Source organism: Arachis ipaensis, chromosome B7 (assembly GCF_059453495.1).
Source record: "Arachis ipaensis isolate K30076 ecotype BB chromosome B7, ASM5945349v1, whole genome shotgun sequence".
Taxonomy (NCBI): Eukaryota; Viridiplantae; Streptophyta; class Magnoliopsida; order Fabales; family Fabaceae; genus Arachis; species Arachis ipaensis.
Genome location: NC_142442.1, coordinates 64,984,196 through 64,999,884, shown reverse-complemented (window position 1 = coordinate 64,999,884; position 15,689 = coordinate 64,984,196). Strand labels below are relative to the sequence as shown.

General features: G+C 38.6%; 1 non-coding gene across 1 annotated transcript; it reads left to right on the top strand.

Annotated features, from left to right (window-relative positions):
• The first annotated feature begins 12,458 nt into the window (after positions 1 to 12,458).
• Positions 12,459 to 12,566, top strand: LOC148552837 (small nucleolar RNA R71). Its single transcript, XR_015892981.1, has one exon. It is a non-coding gene; the product is annotated as a small nucleolar RNA R71 (small nucleolar RNA).
• The last annotated feature ends 3,123 nt before the right edge of the window (positions 12,567 to 15,689 follow it).

Sequence of the window (15,689 nt, the reverse complement as noted above, 5' to 3'; positions counted from 1 at the left end):
TTCTATTCACAAGTCCTAATCCTCTCCCTTGGGAAGGACTAGTGTCAGTGACTAGAGGGCGACCCAACAATAAACCTAATTACAATTTTTCTCTTGAGCGTTCTAACTCAAGGTTCTCCCTTCAATCATCTCCCAATCAAGTTACGGAACTACTCGCTCATTATGAATGTAAATTTCACAAAATAAGAAAGAGAAATAAAGAGAGACATGATAAATAATAATCCAAAAGGTCAATTGAAAATAAAAATAGTTCTTGTATTAATAAATTCTAAAAATAATCCAATAGTAATTCTGAACAGAGTAAGGATATGAAAGAGTAAGTGACAAGTAAGGAAAAACAAACTAAAATGATGAAGTCTTGGTGGAGGTAATAACTCTTCTCAATATCCCAATCCAAAAGCAATAAAAACAAAATCCTAAGAACTATGAATGTGTGGAGAGAAAACCTAGAGGAGGAGTAAAATCAGATCTAAAACTAAAATTATGCAGAATGAAATGTTGTTCTTGGTCTCTGCATGTTCCCTGGCTCTAATATGCTTTTCTGGGCCAAAAACTGGGTCAAAACAGGGCCCAAAATCGCCCCCAGCGAATTCTGCAGATTCTGCAGATCGCGCACGTCACGTGATCGCGTCATCTAGGCGTTCGCGTCATCCAGCGTTTTGCCTTGCCACGCGTGCGCGTCATCCACGCATTCGCATCACTTGTGCAGTTTCCAATCCATGCGTTCGCGTCAGGCATGCGAGTGCGTCACTACAATTTCCTCTATTGCGCGCGGTCGCGTGAGCCATGCGCCTGCGTCACTTCTCGCTGGTCATCTTCTCCATTTCTTGTGTTCCTTCCGTTTTTGCAAGCCTCCTTTCCAATCTCCAAGTCATTCATGCCCTATAAAGCTTGAAACACTTAACACACAGATCACGGCATCGAATGGAATAAAGGAGAATTAAAATACATAATTAAAAGTCTCTAGGAAGCAGTTTTCAACCATGGAGTAATTTTGGAAAGGAATTGTAAATACATGCTAAATTAATGAATAAGTGGGTAAATATTCGATAAAACCACACAATTAAACACAATATAAACCATAAAATAATGGTTTATCAACCTCCCCACACTTAGACATTAGCATGTCCTCATGCTTAGTTGAAGGAGATAAAATAAATGAGTAGGAACATGAAAAACTCATGCAATGCAATGCAACCTATATATGTGAATGCAACTATATGATTCTTGTCCACTTGGTCAAAAGTAAATAAGCTCTTCAAGACAATCACAAATCAAATTCCACTAATTCAATTCTTATACAGTAACAACAGATAAAAATGCAAGAAGGTAGCTCATGAAAGCAGGGAACATAGAATTTAAGCATTGGACCCTCACTGATGATGTATGTACACTCTAGTCTCTCTAGTGTATAGGGTAATCACTCTATCCTTCTCTAATCATGCTTTCTAATTTTTGTTCTTCTCCTAACCAATCAACAACATTTAATATACCAATGCAAATATCATGAGGTCTTTTCAAGGTTGTAATGGGGCCAAGGTAAGGGTAAGGGTACATATATGGCTAAGTAAGCTTATAAATTGAATCTTTAATTAACCCAAGCTTTCACCTAACACACATATATACATTTTATATAACTTAAATTTCATACCTAGCTACCCAAAATTTCCTTCTCACATTCCATACTCATGTATCAACTTTTTATTTTAATTTTATCATATATGCATTGATCCTTGAAATTTAACTTAACATTGGGGTAATTTTGTCCCCTTATTTTATTATTGAATATTTTTAGTTTTTTTTTAACATAAAAATAAACATAGTTTATCAATGCACATAGAATTTCAATTTTATTTTATAGTTTCACATGAGTAGGTACCCAAATTCCCATTATATTATCATGACACATTCCCTTATTATCTTTTGTTCCCACAATCTTCCCATACTCAATTAACACACAATTCTACCTCAAGCTAACCAAAGATTCAATTGGGATATATAATTGTTTTTCCGCTTAAGGCTAGAGATGTGGTAAAATACAGAACAAATGGGATTTAAAGGCTCAAAGTGGCTAACAAAGGTAATTAAAAGGGTAGGCTTATTTGGGATAAGTGAGCTAAAAAAATAATGGCCTCAATCATATGCAAGCATATAAATATATTAAACATTGGACATATAGGATGAAACAAAATATAGATTACAATTATAGAGAAGTAAACACACAAGAATAAAACAATTATGGTTAAATAATGTAACCATGTATTTAGGTTCAAAGTCTCACAGATTGTGTGTTCTTTAGCTCAAAAACCATGTTCCAAATACAACTTCAAGCAAATTTAACATAAAAGTTTTGATTAAAATTAGTGAAATTTTGTTCTAAAAAAAATAGGGTCTTAGAAGAAACTTATTATCTTTTCAATCAAGTAGAACATGCATGCAACTAACCTCTTACTATGCAATTTATCCTATTCTACAAAAGAAAACTAACTAAATATCCTATTTTATTAGTGTTAGGGAAGAGAAATTACCTCCGGAAGTCAGGTACTGACCGACCTCCCCACACTTAAGGCTTTGCACCGTCCTCGGTGCCATCTGTCAGGAACAAAGGTGGGCTGGTAGCAGTATCTCCACAGTCGGGACCGTCATGGCTCTATGTGCTGGTAAAGAAAGTGGAGTCCGGGGTGTCTGGGTCTTTGTATTTTCCCAAAAGTAGCTCCTTGAGGTATGTGAAACGGCGCTTGTTACGGCGCTCTCTTAGTTTTGCTTTGTGTTCCTGCCGATCCAACCCTCAAGTATCTGATGGAGCAGTTGGTTTGTTGTAGGCGCTTGTGGTGTTGAAGGAGGAATGTCGTCAACCGGTTCAGTAGGCTGGCTTGTAGTGGCTGCTGGAAGTCTAATATATTTCCCGTTAGGGACGTACTGATCATCCCGTGGGAGCATGGCTTTGGTGTCTCCAGCTCTGTAGGAGACTTCGGCTGCTGAGACGAGATCTGAAACCAAGGCGGGAAAAGGTAAGTTGCCCGCAATCTGTACGTGTCCCATGGCATTCCGGATGTGTCTTGGTAGGTTCAGAGACTGGTCTGTAAGGATGCACCATAGTAAAACAGCCATGTCTGTAGTGAAGGAGGACTCGTGGGTTCTCGGAAAGACATAATGGGACATGATCTGTGCCCATACTCGAGCCTCCAAGGTAAGTGTGGAAGCCGATATTCCCTTGGGACGGGAACGATGGTATCCATAAATCCATCTGCTACCAGGTAGTGCGATAACTCTAAGAACGGTGTCCCAATCAAATTGGTACCTTTGGCACTTGAGTGTGGCCTCTTGAAATGCGTCCAGTCCTTTTGGAGCAGGGGAAAGATCTAAAGCTTGCTGAATGGCCTCTTCTGTAATGGGGACTTGCTTCTGACAGACATAGACGGACTGCAGGGTTGGCAGGTGGAAGTTAGAGTAGAACTTGACTACCCAGGAAAGGTTAACCTGCCGTGGCTATCTCTGTAGGAAACCCCATTGTCTTCGATTAATTTGTGGCTCAACAAATTCAGCAATACAGGTCGGGAGGATAAAAAGGTATTCGTTGTTGTAACTCCTTTCTGCCAGAAAGGGGAACATCTGCTCACAGTAGCGATTAGTAAATCGCGCAGTGTCCTTTGCTGGGAAGGCTTTCTCTTTTTTATCAACCTTTATAATCCTCTTGATTCTTTTTGTTGAGGGCTTAACTGCAGTTGAAGATGGCTCAGCCACTAATGCTCTTTTTGTTCCTCTTCTTGCGGGTGGTTCGGGAGTAGCTTTCTCCTTGCCTTTCTTGGTGGCCATCCTAAAAGAAAGAAAAGAAAAAGAATGTTAAAATGTCAAGGTTAGGAGCAAGGAAGAGAACGAGAAAGGTGGTAATTAATGCACATTAAAATATGAATGATGTGAATACATGGTCATGACTACATGTGAAAATTCATCAACGGAAATATAGCAAGTGCATATGATGACAATTAAATGCAAGGTGTTTATTGGCATGCAGGCAAAGGCATGAGTAGCATAGATCAAGCATTTAATGTCTAAGTTAGATAACCAAGTCTGCCATACTAACCATCTGTTTGTAATAACAATTATATTTAACTAATAAAATATAAAAAAGGGTTTTGTGAAAAGCAAGCATTTAGAGTAGTAGATTAAAAGAAATCTAAAAATAGTGCACAATGCCAAACGGGCGTTTTCACAAACACATAGCATGCATGGTGAACAAGTTATCGAATGTATTAAATTGAACATGCAAGCAACCCTTTTAAAATTAATATATAATTGTCAAACAATTCTTTTAATAATTCACAAGAAAAATATAGAAAATAATGACCTAAATAAAATTCCAACACCAATTAAAAGAAAAAGAAAAAAAAAACATGGATAATGAAAGTAAAAAGAAAAAGTAAAGAAGAAGAAAACATGAAAATAAGAAGAAAAATAGAAAAGTAAGGAGGAAAGAAGAAAAGAAAAAACCTTGGTAATGGTGGTGAGAGAGAGAAAAAGTAGAAAGTGAGAAAGAAGGAAGAATGAGGAAAGGGGAAAGAAAGAAATAAGAAAGGAAAAGAAAAGTAGGATTTGGGGAAGAGAAAGATAAGATATTTTGGCAGATTAGGGTAAGCTGTGCGGCACAGGCGACGCGGACGCATGGGGTACGCGTTCGGGCGAATTGCGCTCATATGAATCGACGCGGTCGCGTCGGTCACGCGGACGCGTGACTCGTTCGGTGCTACTGGCGCGACGGCAGCCTTGCGCTCGCACAACTCTCTGTTCAAAACTCATTGTTGCCAAATTCCAGGGTGACGCGGTCGCATGATGGACGCGATCGCGTGGGGGCCAATATTGGAATATGACGCGGACGCGTGGGGCACGGCGACGCTGTTGCGTCGCGTGCCCCCCCCCCCTTTTTTTATAATATGCAATATGCAAATGAAGATGTAAACTATAGGCACTAGTACTAAGAAGAGTTATTGAGAAAGGAAATAAAGAAATAAAAGAAAGAAACGATCATACCATGGTGGGTTGTCTCCCACCCAGCACTTCGCTTTAACGTCCTTAAGTTTGACGCTCCACTAGCTCAGTCTTCTACTGTTGGTGGATCCTCCAAGAGGAAGATTTCTAACTCCTTGTTTTTCGTCACCTTCTCACCATGATATAGCTTTAAGCAATGTCCATTAACTTTGATGAATTCAGATCTTGAAGGATGACTCAAGTGAAAAACTCCGTATGGCTCAGCCTTCTCTACTCTATATGGACCTTCCCATTTTGATCTCAACTTGCCTGGCATGAGCCTCAGTCTAGAGTTGTAAAGGAGGACTAAGTCCCCAGGTTGGAACTCTCTCCTCTTGATGTGCTTATCATGCATAGCCTTCATCTTTTCCTTGTACAGCCTCGAGTTCTCATAAGCTTCTAGGCGAAGGCTTTCCAATTCTTACAGTTGCAACTTCCTTTCAGCTCCGGCTTTCTCAAATCCCATGTTGCACTCCTTTACTGCCAAAAAGGCTTTGTGCTCTACTTCAACTGGGAGGTGACAGGCTTTTCTATAAACTATGCAGAAGGGGCTCATCCCAATGGGTATCTTGTATGCTGTTCTGTATGCTCCGAGTGCATCTTGTAGCCTGGTGCTCCAGTCTCTTCTATGAGGTTTGACTATCTTCTACAATATACCCTTTATCTCTCTGTTTGACACCTCGGCTTGTCCATTAGTCTGAGGGTGGTAGGCTGTTGCTACTTTATGAATTATCCGATGCTTATTCAGTAATCCTGTTAGTCTCCTGTTACAAAAATGGGTGCCTTGATCGCTCACGATTGCTCGTGGTGATCCAAAGCGACAAATAATATGGTTTTTAACAAAGGAAACAACAGTGTTAGCATCATGGTATGCAAAATCATGATCGTTCATTCCTTGGTAACGGCGCTGAAAACTTAATACGCACGTTCATACTCTTAGTTCTTTGTCACAACTTCGCACAACTAACCAGCAAGTGCACTGGGTCGTCCAACTAATAAACCTTACGTGAGTAAGGGTTGATCCCACGGAGATTGTCGGCTTGAAGCAAGCTATGGTCACCTTGTAAATCTCAGTCAGGCGGATTCAAATGGTTATAGAGTTTTAATAATTAAAATATAATTAAAACGTAAAATAAAGATAGAGATACTTATGTAATTTATTGGTGAGAATTTCAGATAAGCGTATGGAGATGCTTTTGTTCCTTCTGAACCTCTGCTTTCCTACTGTCTTCATCCAATCCTTCATATTCCTTTCCATGGCAAGCTTTATGTAGGGCATCACCGTTGTCAATGGCTACTTCCCGTCGTCTCAGTGAAAATGGTCCAAAATGTGCTGTCACCGCACGGCTAATCATTTGTCGGTTCTCGATCATATTGGAATAGGATTCAGTAATCCTTTTGCGTCTGTCACTACGCCCAGCACTCGCGAGTTTGAAGCTCGTCACAGCCATCCCTTCCCAGATCCTACTCAGAATACCACAGACAAGGTTTAGACTTTTCGGATCTCAAGAATGGCCGCCAATAATTCTAGCCTATACCACGAAGACTCTAATCGTAGATCAGGAGGCTAAGAGATACACATTCAAGCTTGTTTACATGTAGAATGGAAGTGTTTGTCAGGCACGCGTTCATAAGTGAGAATGATGATAAGTGTCACATAATCATCACATGCATCATGTTCTTGTGTGTGAATGAATATCTTAGAGAAGAAATAGGCTTGAATTGAATAGAAAAACAATAGTACTTTGCATTAATTCATGAGGAACAGCAGAGCTCCACACCTTAATCTATGGTGTGTAGAAACTCTACCGTTGAAAATACATAAGTGATGAAGGTCCAGACATGGCCGAATGGCCAGCCTCCATAAAGGTCTAAGATAGCATAAGACTGATCAAAGATATAAATACAATAGTAAAAAGTCCTATTTATACTAAACTAATTACTAGGGTTTACAGAATGAGTAAATGATGCAGAGATCCACTTCCGGGCCCACTTGGTGTGTGCTTCGGCTGAGCATTGAAGCTTTCACGTATAGAGGTCTTCTTTGGAGTTAAACTCCATTTTGTAACCTATTTCTAGCGTTTAACTCTGCTTTGCAACCTGTTTCTGGCGTTTAACTCCAGAATAGGGCAGAAAGCTGGCGTTGAACGCCAGTTTGCGTCATCTAAACTCCGGCAAAGCATGGACTATTATATATTGCTGGAAAGCCTTGGATGTCTACTTTCCAACTCAATTAAGAGCGCGCCATTTGGACTCTTGTAGCTCCAGAAAATCCACTTTGAGTGCAGGGAGGTCAGAATCCAATAGCATCTGCAGTCCTTCTTCAGCCTCTGAATCAGATTTTTGCTCAAGTCCCTCAATTTCAGCCAGAAAATACCTGAAATTACAGAAAAACACACAAACTCATAGTAGAGTCCAGAAATGTGATTTTTATTTAAAAACTAATAAAAATATATTAAAAACTAACTAAATCATGCTAAAAACTATGTAAAAACAATGCCAAAAAGCGTATAAATTATCCGCTCGTCACAACACCAAACTTAAATTGTTGCTTGTCCCCAAGCAACTGAAAATCAAATAGGATAAAAAGAAGAGAATATACTATGAATTCCAAAATATCAATGAAACTTAGCTCCAATCAGATGAGCGAGACTAGTAGCTTTTTGCCTCTTGAATAGTTTTTGCATCTCACTTTATCCTTTGAAGTTCAGAATGATTGGCATCTATAGAAACTTAGAATTTAGATAGTGTTATTGATTCTCCTAGTTCAGTATGTTGATTCTTGAACACAGCTACTTTATGAGTCTTGGCCGTGGCCCTAAGCACTCTGTTTTCCAGTATTACCACTGGATACATACATGCCACAGACACATAACTGGGTGAACCTTTTCAAATTGTGACTCAACTTTGCTAAAGTCCCCAATTAGAGGTGTCCAGGGTTCTTAAGCACACTCTTTTTTTTTTTTGCTTTGGACCTTGACTTTAACCGCTCAGTCTCAAGTTTTCACTTGACACCTTCACGCCACAAGCACATGGTTAGGGACAGCTTTGGTTTAGCTGCTTAGGCCAGGATTTTATTCCTTTAGGCCCTCCTATCCACTGATGCTCAAAGCCTTGGATCCTTTTTATTACCCTTGCCTTTTGGTTTTAAGGGCTATTAGCTTTTTGCTCTTGCCTTTTGGTTTAAAGAGCTTTTGGCTTTTTCTGCTTGCTCTTTCTTTTTTTTTCGCCATTTTTCTTTTTTCTTTTGTTTTTCGCAAGCTTTTGTATTCACTGCTTTTTCTTGCTTCAAGAATCAATTTTATGATTTTTCAGATTATCAATAACATTTCTCCTTTTTCATCATTCTTTCAAGAGCCAACATATTTAACATTCATAAACAACAATATCAAAAGACATATGCACTGTTCAAGCATTCATTCAGAAAACAAAAAGTATTATCACCACATCAAAATAATTAAACTAGTTTCAATGATGAATTTGAAACCATGTACTTCTTGTTCTTTTGTTTTTAGAACAGTTTTCAATTAAGAGAGGTGATGGATTCATAGGACATTCATAGCTTTAAGGAATAGACACTTAAACACTAATGATCATATAGTAAAGACACAAACATAAATAAAACATAAAGCATAGTAAACGAAAAACAGGAAAATAAGAACAAGGAGATTAAGGAACGGGTCCACCTTAGTGAGGGTGGCATCTTCCTCTTCTTGAAGAACCAATGGTGCTCTTGAGCTCCTCTATGTCTCTTCCTTGTCTTTGTTGCTCCTCCCTCATAGCTCTTTGATCTTCTCTAATCTCATGGAGGATGATGGAGTGCTCTTGGTGCTCCATCCTTAGTTGTCCCATGTTGGAACTTAATTCTCCTAGGAAAGTGTTGATTTGCTCCCAATAGTTTTGTGGAGGGAAGTGCATCCCATGAGGCATCTCAGGGATTTCATGGTGAGGAATTTCCTCATGCTCTTGTTGAGGTCCATGATCTCTTGTTTGTTCCATCCTTTTCTTAGTGATGGGCTTGTCCTCATCAATGAGGATGTCTCCCTCTATGTCAATTCCAGCCGAATTGCAGAGGTGGCAAATGAGGTGAGGAAAGGCTAACCTTGCCAAAGTGGAAGACTTGTCAGCCACCTTATAGAGTTCTTGAGGTATAATCTTATGAACTTCCACTTCCTCCCCAATCATGATACTATGGATCACGATGGCCCGGTCTATAGTAACTTCAGACCGGTTGCTAGTAGGAATGATTGAGCGTTGAATGAACTCCAACCATCCTCTAGCTACAGGCTTAAGGTCCGGTCTTCTCAATTGAACCGGCTTGCCTCTTGAGTCAACTTTCCATTGAGCTCCTTCCACATATATGTCCATGAGGACTTGGTCCAACTTTTGATCAAAGTTGACCCTTCTAGAGTAGGGCCGTGCGTTTTCTTGCATCATTGGCAAGTTGAACGCCAACCTTACATTTTCCGGACTGAAATCTAAGTATTTTCCTCGAACCATGGTAAGCCAATTCTTTGGATTTGGGTTCACACTTTGATCATGGTTCCTAGTGATCCATGCATTTGTATAGAACTCTTGAACCATTAAGATCCCGACTTGTTGAATAGGATTAGAGAGAACTTCCCATCCTCTTCTTCTAATCTCTTGTCGGATCTCCGGATATTCGCTCTTTTTGAGCTTGAAAGGAACCTTAGGGATCACTTTTTTCTTGGCTACAACTTCATAGAAGTGGTCTTGATGGACCTTTAAGATGAATCTCTCCATCTCCCATGACTCAGAGGTGGAAGCAATTGCCTTTCCTTTCCTCTTTCTTGAGGTTTCTCTGGCCTTAGGTGCCATTAATGGTTATGGAAAAACAAAAAGCAATGCTTTTACCATACCAAACTTAAAATGTTTGCTCGTCCCGAGCAAAAGAAGAAAGAAAGAAGGAGAAGAAGAAGAAAAATGGAGGAGAGGGAGAGAGGTGTGTATTCGGCCAAGGGAAAGAAGAGAGGGTTGTATTGTGTGAAAATGAAGAAGGAATGAGAGGTTTATATAGGAGTGGGGGGAGGGTTTAGGGTTCGGCCATTAGGGTTAGTTTTGGAAGGGAAAAGAATTTGAATTTTGGAGGTAGGTGGGGTTTATGGGGAAGAGTGGAGGGATGTGAGTGGTTAAGAGGTGATGGAGAAGAGTGATTGAGGTGATTGGTGAAGGGTATTTGGGGAAGAGGGTTATGAAAAGGGGAGAAGAGGAGAGAAGAAGAGGTGGGGTAGGTGAGGATCCTGTGGGGTTCACAGATCCTGTGGGATCCACAGATCTAGTGGGGTCAAGGACTTAACATCCCTGCTCCAATTAGGCGTGCAAAACGCCCTTTGTATGCAATACTGGCGTTTAACGCCAGACTGCTGCCTGTTTTTGACGTTAAACGCCCAAATGTAGGCTGTTTCTGGCATTTAACGCCACTTCCATGCTCTGTTCTGGCGTTAAACGCCAGTCTAGTGCTTGTTTCTGGCGTTTAACGCCAACTTGATGCTTCTTTCTGGCGTTAAACGCCAATTTGATACTTCTTACTAGCGTTTAAATGCCAATAAGCTCTTCCTCCAAGGTGAGCTATTTTTAATGCTATTTTTCATTCTATTTTTAATTTTTCAGTAGTTTTTATGACTCTACATGATCATCAACCTAAAAAAAAATAACAATAGAAAATAAATAGATATAATTAAATAACATTGGTTGCCTCCCAACAAGCGCTTCTTTAATGTCAATAGCTTGACAGTGAGCTCTCATGGAGCCTCACAGATGTTCAGAGCATTGTTGGAACCTCCCAACACCAAACTTAGAGTTTGAATGTGGGGGTTCAACACCAAACTTAGAGTTTTATTGTGGGGGCTTTGGTTGACTCTACAGTGAGAGAAGCTTTTCATGCTTACTCTCCATGGTTACAGAAGGAAATCCTTGAGTATTAAACACAAGGTTGTCCTCATTCAGTTGAAGGACCAATTCTCCTCTGTCCACATCAATCACAGCTCTTGCTGTGGCTAGGAAGGGTCTTCCAAGGATGATGGATTCATCCTCTTCCTTCCCAGTGTCTAGGATTATGAAATCAGCAGGGATGTAAAGGCCTTCAACCTTTACTAGCACGTCCTCTACTAGTACATAAGCCTGTTTTCTTGAGTTGTCTGCTATCTCTAATGAGATTCTGGCAGCTTGCACCTCAAAGATCCCAAATTTCTCCATTACAGAGAGTGGCATTAGGTTTATTCCTGACCCCAGGTCACACAGAGCCTTCTCAAAGGTCATGGTGCCTATGTTACAGGGAATTAGGAATTTACCAGGATCCTGTTTCTTTTGAGGTGGAGTTTGCTGAACCAAGGCATTTAGTTCCTTGATGAGCATTGGAGGTTCATCCTCCCAAGTCTCATTACCAAATAATTTGGCATTCAGCTTCATGATTGCTCCTAAATATTGAGCAACTTACTCTTCATCAATATCTTCATCTTCTTCAGAAGATGAATAGTCATCAGAGCTCATGAATGGTAAAAGGAGGTTCAATGGAATCTCTATGGTCTCTAGATGAGCCTCAGATTCCTTTGGTTCCTCAAAGGGAAACTCCTTATTGGTTAGTGAATGTCCCAGGAGGTCTTCCTCACTAGGATTCACATCCTCCTCCTCCTCCTCTTTGGGTTCGGCCACACCAAGCAAGGTAATGGCCTTACACTCTCTTTTGGGATTCTCTTCTTTATTGCTTGGGAGAGTACTAGGAGGGGTTTCAGTGACTCTTTTACTCAGCTGGCCCACTTGTGCCTCCAAATTTCTAATGGAAGACCTTGTTTCATTCATGAAACTTAAAGTGGCCTTAGATAGATCAGAGACTATATTTGCTAAGCTAGATGAATTCTGCTCAAAATTCTCTGTCTGTTGCTGAGTGGATGATGGAAAAGATTTGCTATTGCTAAACCTGTTTCTTCCACCATTATTAAAGCCTTGTTGAGGCTTTTGTTGATCCTTCCATGAGAAATTTGGATGATTTTTCCATGAGGGATTATAGGTGTTCCCATAAAGTTCCCCCATGTAATTCACCTCTGCTATTGCAGGGTTCTCAGGATCATAAGCTTCTTCTTCAGAAGATGCCTCTTGAGTATTGTTGGAAGCAGCTTGCAATCCATTCAGACTCTGAGAAATCATATTGACTTGCTGAGTCAATATTTTATTCTAAGCCAATATGGCATTCAGAGTATCAATTCAAGAACTCCCTTCCTCTGAGGTGTCCCATTACTCACAGAATTCCTTTCAGAAGTGTACATGAACTGGTTGTTTGCAACCATGTCAATGAGTTCCTAAGCTTCTGCAGGCATTTTCTTTAGGTGAATGGATCCACCTGCAGAATGATCCAATGACATCTTTGATAATTCAGACAGACCATCATACAATATATCCAAGATGGTCCATTCTGAAAGCATGTCAGAAGGACACTTTTTGGTCAGTTGCTTGTATCTCTCCCAAGCTTCATAGAGGAATTCACCTTCTTTCTGTTTGAAGGTTTGAACATCCACTCTAAGCTTGCTAAGCTTTTGAGGAGGAAAGAACTTGGCTAAAAAAGGCGTGACCAGCTTATCCCAAGTGTTCAGGCTATCTTTAGGTTGAGAGTCCAACCATATTCTAGCTCTGTCCCTTACAGCAAACGGGAAAAGCATAAGCCTGTAGACCTCGGGATCAACCCCATTGGTCTTAACAGTCTCACAGATTTGCAGAATTCAGTTAAAAACTGAAAAGGATCTTCTGATAGAAGTCCATGAAACTTGCAATTCTGTTGCATCAGAGAAACTAATTGAGGCTTTAGCTTAAAATTGTTTGCTCCAATGGCAGGGATTGAGATGCTTCTTCCATGTAAATTGGAATTTGGTGCAGTAAAGTCACCAAGCATCTTCCTTGCATTGTTATTATTTTTGGCCATATCTCCTTCTTTTTCGAAAATTTCTGTCAGATTTTCTCTAGAGAATTAGCTTCCCTTAGCTTCCTCTTCAGAGTCCTCTCAGGTTCAGGATCGGCTTCAACAAGAATGTTCTTATCTTTGTTCCTACTCATATGAAAAAGAAGAAAACAGAAAAGAAAAGGAATCCTCTATGTCATAGACTCACAGTATAGAGATTCCTTTATGTGAGTAGAAGAAGAAAAGAAATTCGAACGCAGAAAGAGGGAGAGGGTTCGAATTTTTAAGAAGAAGAGAAGTGCTAGTAGATAAATAAATAATTAGGAGGAGGTGAGAGAGAAGAATTTTCGAAAATAATTGAAAAGAAAAGAAAAATATTTTTGTTTTTATTTTGAATTTTGGTTAGAATTCGAAAATTTTAAAAAGAAAATTGAAGTTAAATTAAATTAAAATTTAAAACAATTAGTTAATTAAAAAGGAATTTTGAAAAAGAGGAAGGTGATTTTCGAAAATTAGAGAGAGAAAATTAGTTAGGTGGTTTTGAAAAAATATAAGAATCAAACAAAAAGATAGGATTAGTTTGAAAAAGATTTGAAAATCAATTTTAAAAGGATAAGCGGTTAGAAAAGATTTTGAAATTGATTTTAAAAAAGATGTGATTGACATTTATTTTAAAAAAAAAAGATTTGAAAAAGAAATTTAAAAAGATTTGATTTTGAAAATTAAAGTTGATTACTTGACTAACAAGAAACAAAAAGATATGATTTTAAAATTTCAAGATTGGACCTTTCTTACTAGGCAAGTAACAAACTTAAAATTTTTGAATCAATCACATTAATTGTTAGCATTAATTTTGAAAATATGAAATAGAAATAAGAAAAAGATTTTGAAAATAAATTTTGAAATTTTCGAAATTATGAAAGAAAAAAAATAAAAAAAATTTGATTTTTGAAAAAGATTTGAAAAAGATAGAATTTTTAAATTGAAAATTTGATTTGACTCATAAGAAACAACTAGATTTTTAAAAATTTTTGAAAAAGTCAACTCAAATATTCGAATTTTATGAGAAGAAAAAGGGAAAGATTTTTTTTTTTGAATTTTTAATGAAGAAAGAGAAAAATAACCAAAAGACTCAAAACATGAAAATTATGAATCAAAACACATGATGCATGCAAGAACACTTTGAATGTCAAGATGAACACCAAGAAATTATTTTTGAAAATTTTTAAGAAAAGAAAAACATGCAAGACACCAAACTTAGAAATTTTCAAACTTTAGACACTAACAAATTGAAAATGCATATGAAAAACAAGATAAGACATAAAACATAAAAATGCAAAGATCAAACAAAGAAAATCATCAAGAACAACTTGAAGATTATGAGAACACCATGCATGAGTTTTCAAAAATTTTAATGAAATTAAAAAGATGCAATTGACACCAAACTTAAAAATTGACACAAGACTCAAACAAGAAACATCAAATATTTTTGGTTTTATGATTTTATTATTTTTTTTGGATTTTTCAAAAATTAATTGGAAAAAGAAAATTAAGGATTTCAAAATTTTTAATGAGAATTCCAGGAATCATTCAATGTTAGTCTAAAGCTCCGGTCCAGGAATTAGACATGGCTCACTAGCCAGCCAAGCTTTCAGTGAAATCTCCGGTCCAAAACACTAGACATGGCCAATGGCCAGCCAAGCTTTAGCATACAAATCAGGCATACAACAGCTGATACGATGGGAGTCCAAGGACTCTTGCCATGATAAGTGGAAGCCTCAGTCCAAAAATTTAGACATGGCTTGACAGCCAGCCAGGCTTCAACAGATCATAAAGAAACTCTAGAATTCATTCTTAAAAATTTTGAAGACCATAGAATAATTTATTTTTATTAAATATGAGCAACAAGATAAACTGTCAGTTGTCCAAACTCGAACAATCCCCAGCAACGGCGCCAAAAACTTGGTATGCAAAATCGTGATCATTCATTCCTTGGTAACGGCGCTGAAAACTTAATACGCACGTTCATACTCTTAGTTCTTTGTCACAACTTCGCACAACTAACCAGCAAGTGCACTGGATCGTCCAAGTAATAAACCTTACGTGAGTAAGGGTCGATCCCACGGAGATTGTCGGCTTGAAGCAAGCTATGGTCACCTTGTAAGTCTCAGTCAGGCGGATTCAAATGGTTATAGAGTTTTAATAATTAAAATATAATTAAAACATAAAATAAAGATAGAGATACTTATGTAATTCATTGGTGAGAATTTCAGATAAGCGTATGGAGACGCTTTTGTTCCTTCTGAACCTCTGCTTTCCTACTGTCTTCATCCAATCCTTCATATTCCTTTCCATGGCAAGCTTTATGTAGGACATCACCGTTGTCAATGGCTACTTCCCGTCCTCTCAGTGAAAATGGTCCAAAATGCACTGTCACCGCACGGCAAATCATCTATCGGTTCTCGATCATACTGGAATAGGATTCAGTAATCCTTTTGCGTCTATCACTACGCCCAGCACTCACGAGTTTGAAGCTCATCACAGCCATCCCTTTCCAGATCCTACTCAGAATACCACAGACAAGGTTTAGACTTTCCGGATCTCAAGAATGGCCGCCAATAATTCTAGCCTATACCACGAAGACTCTGATCGTAGATTAGGAGGCTAAGAGATACACATTCAAGCTTGTTTACATGTAGAACAGAAGTGTTTGTCAGGCACGCATTCATAAGTGAGATTGATGATGAGTGTCACA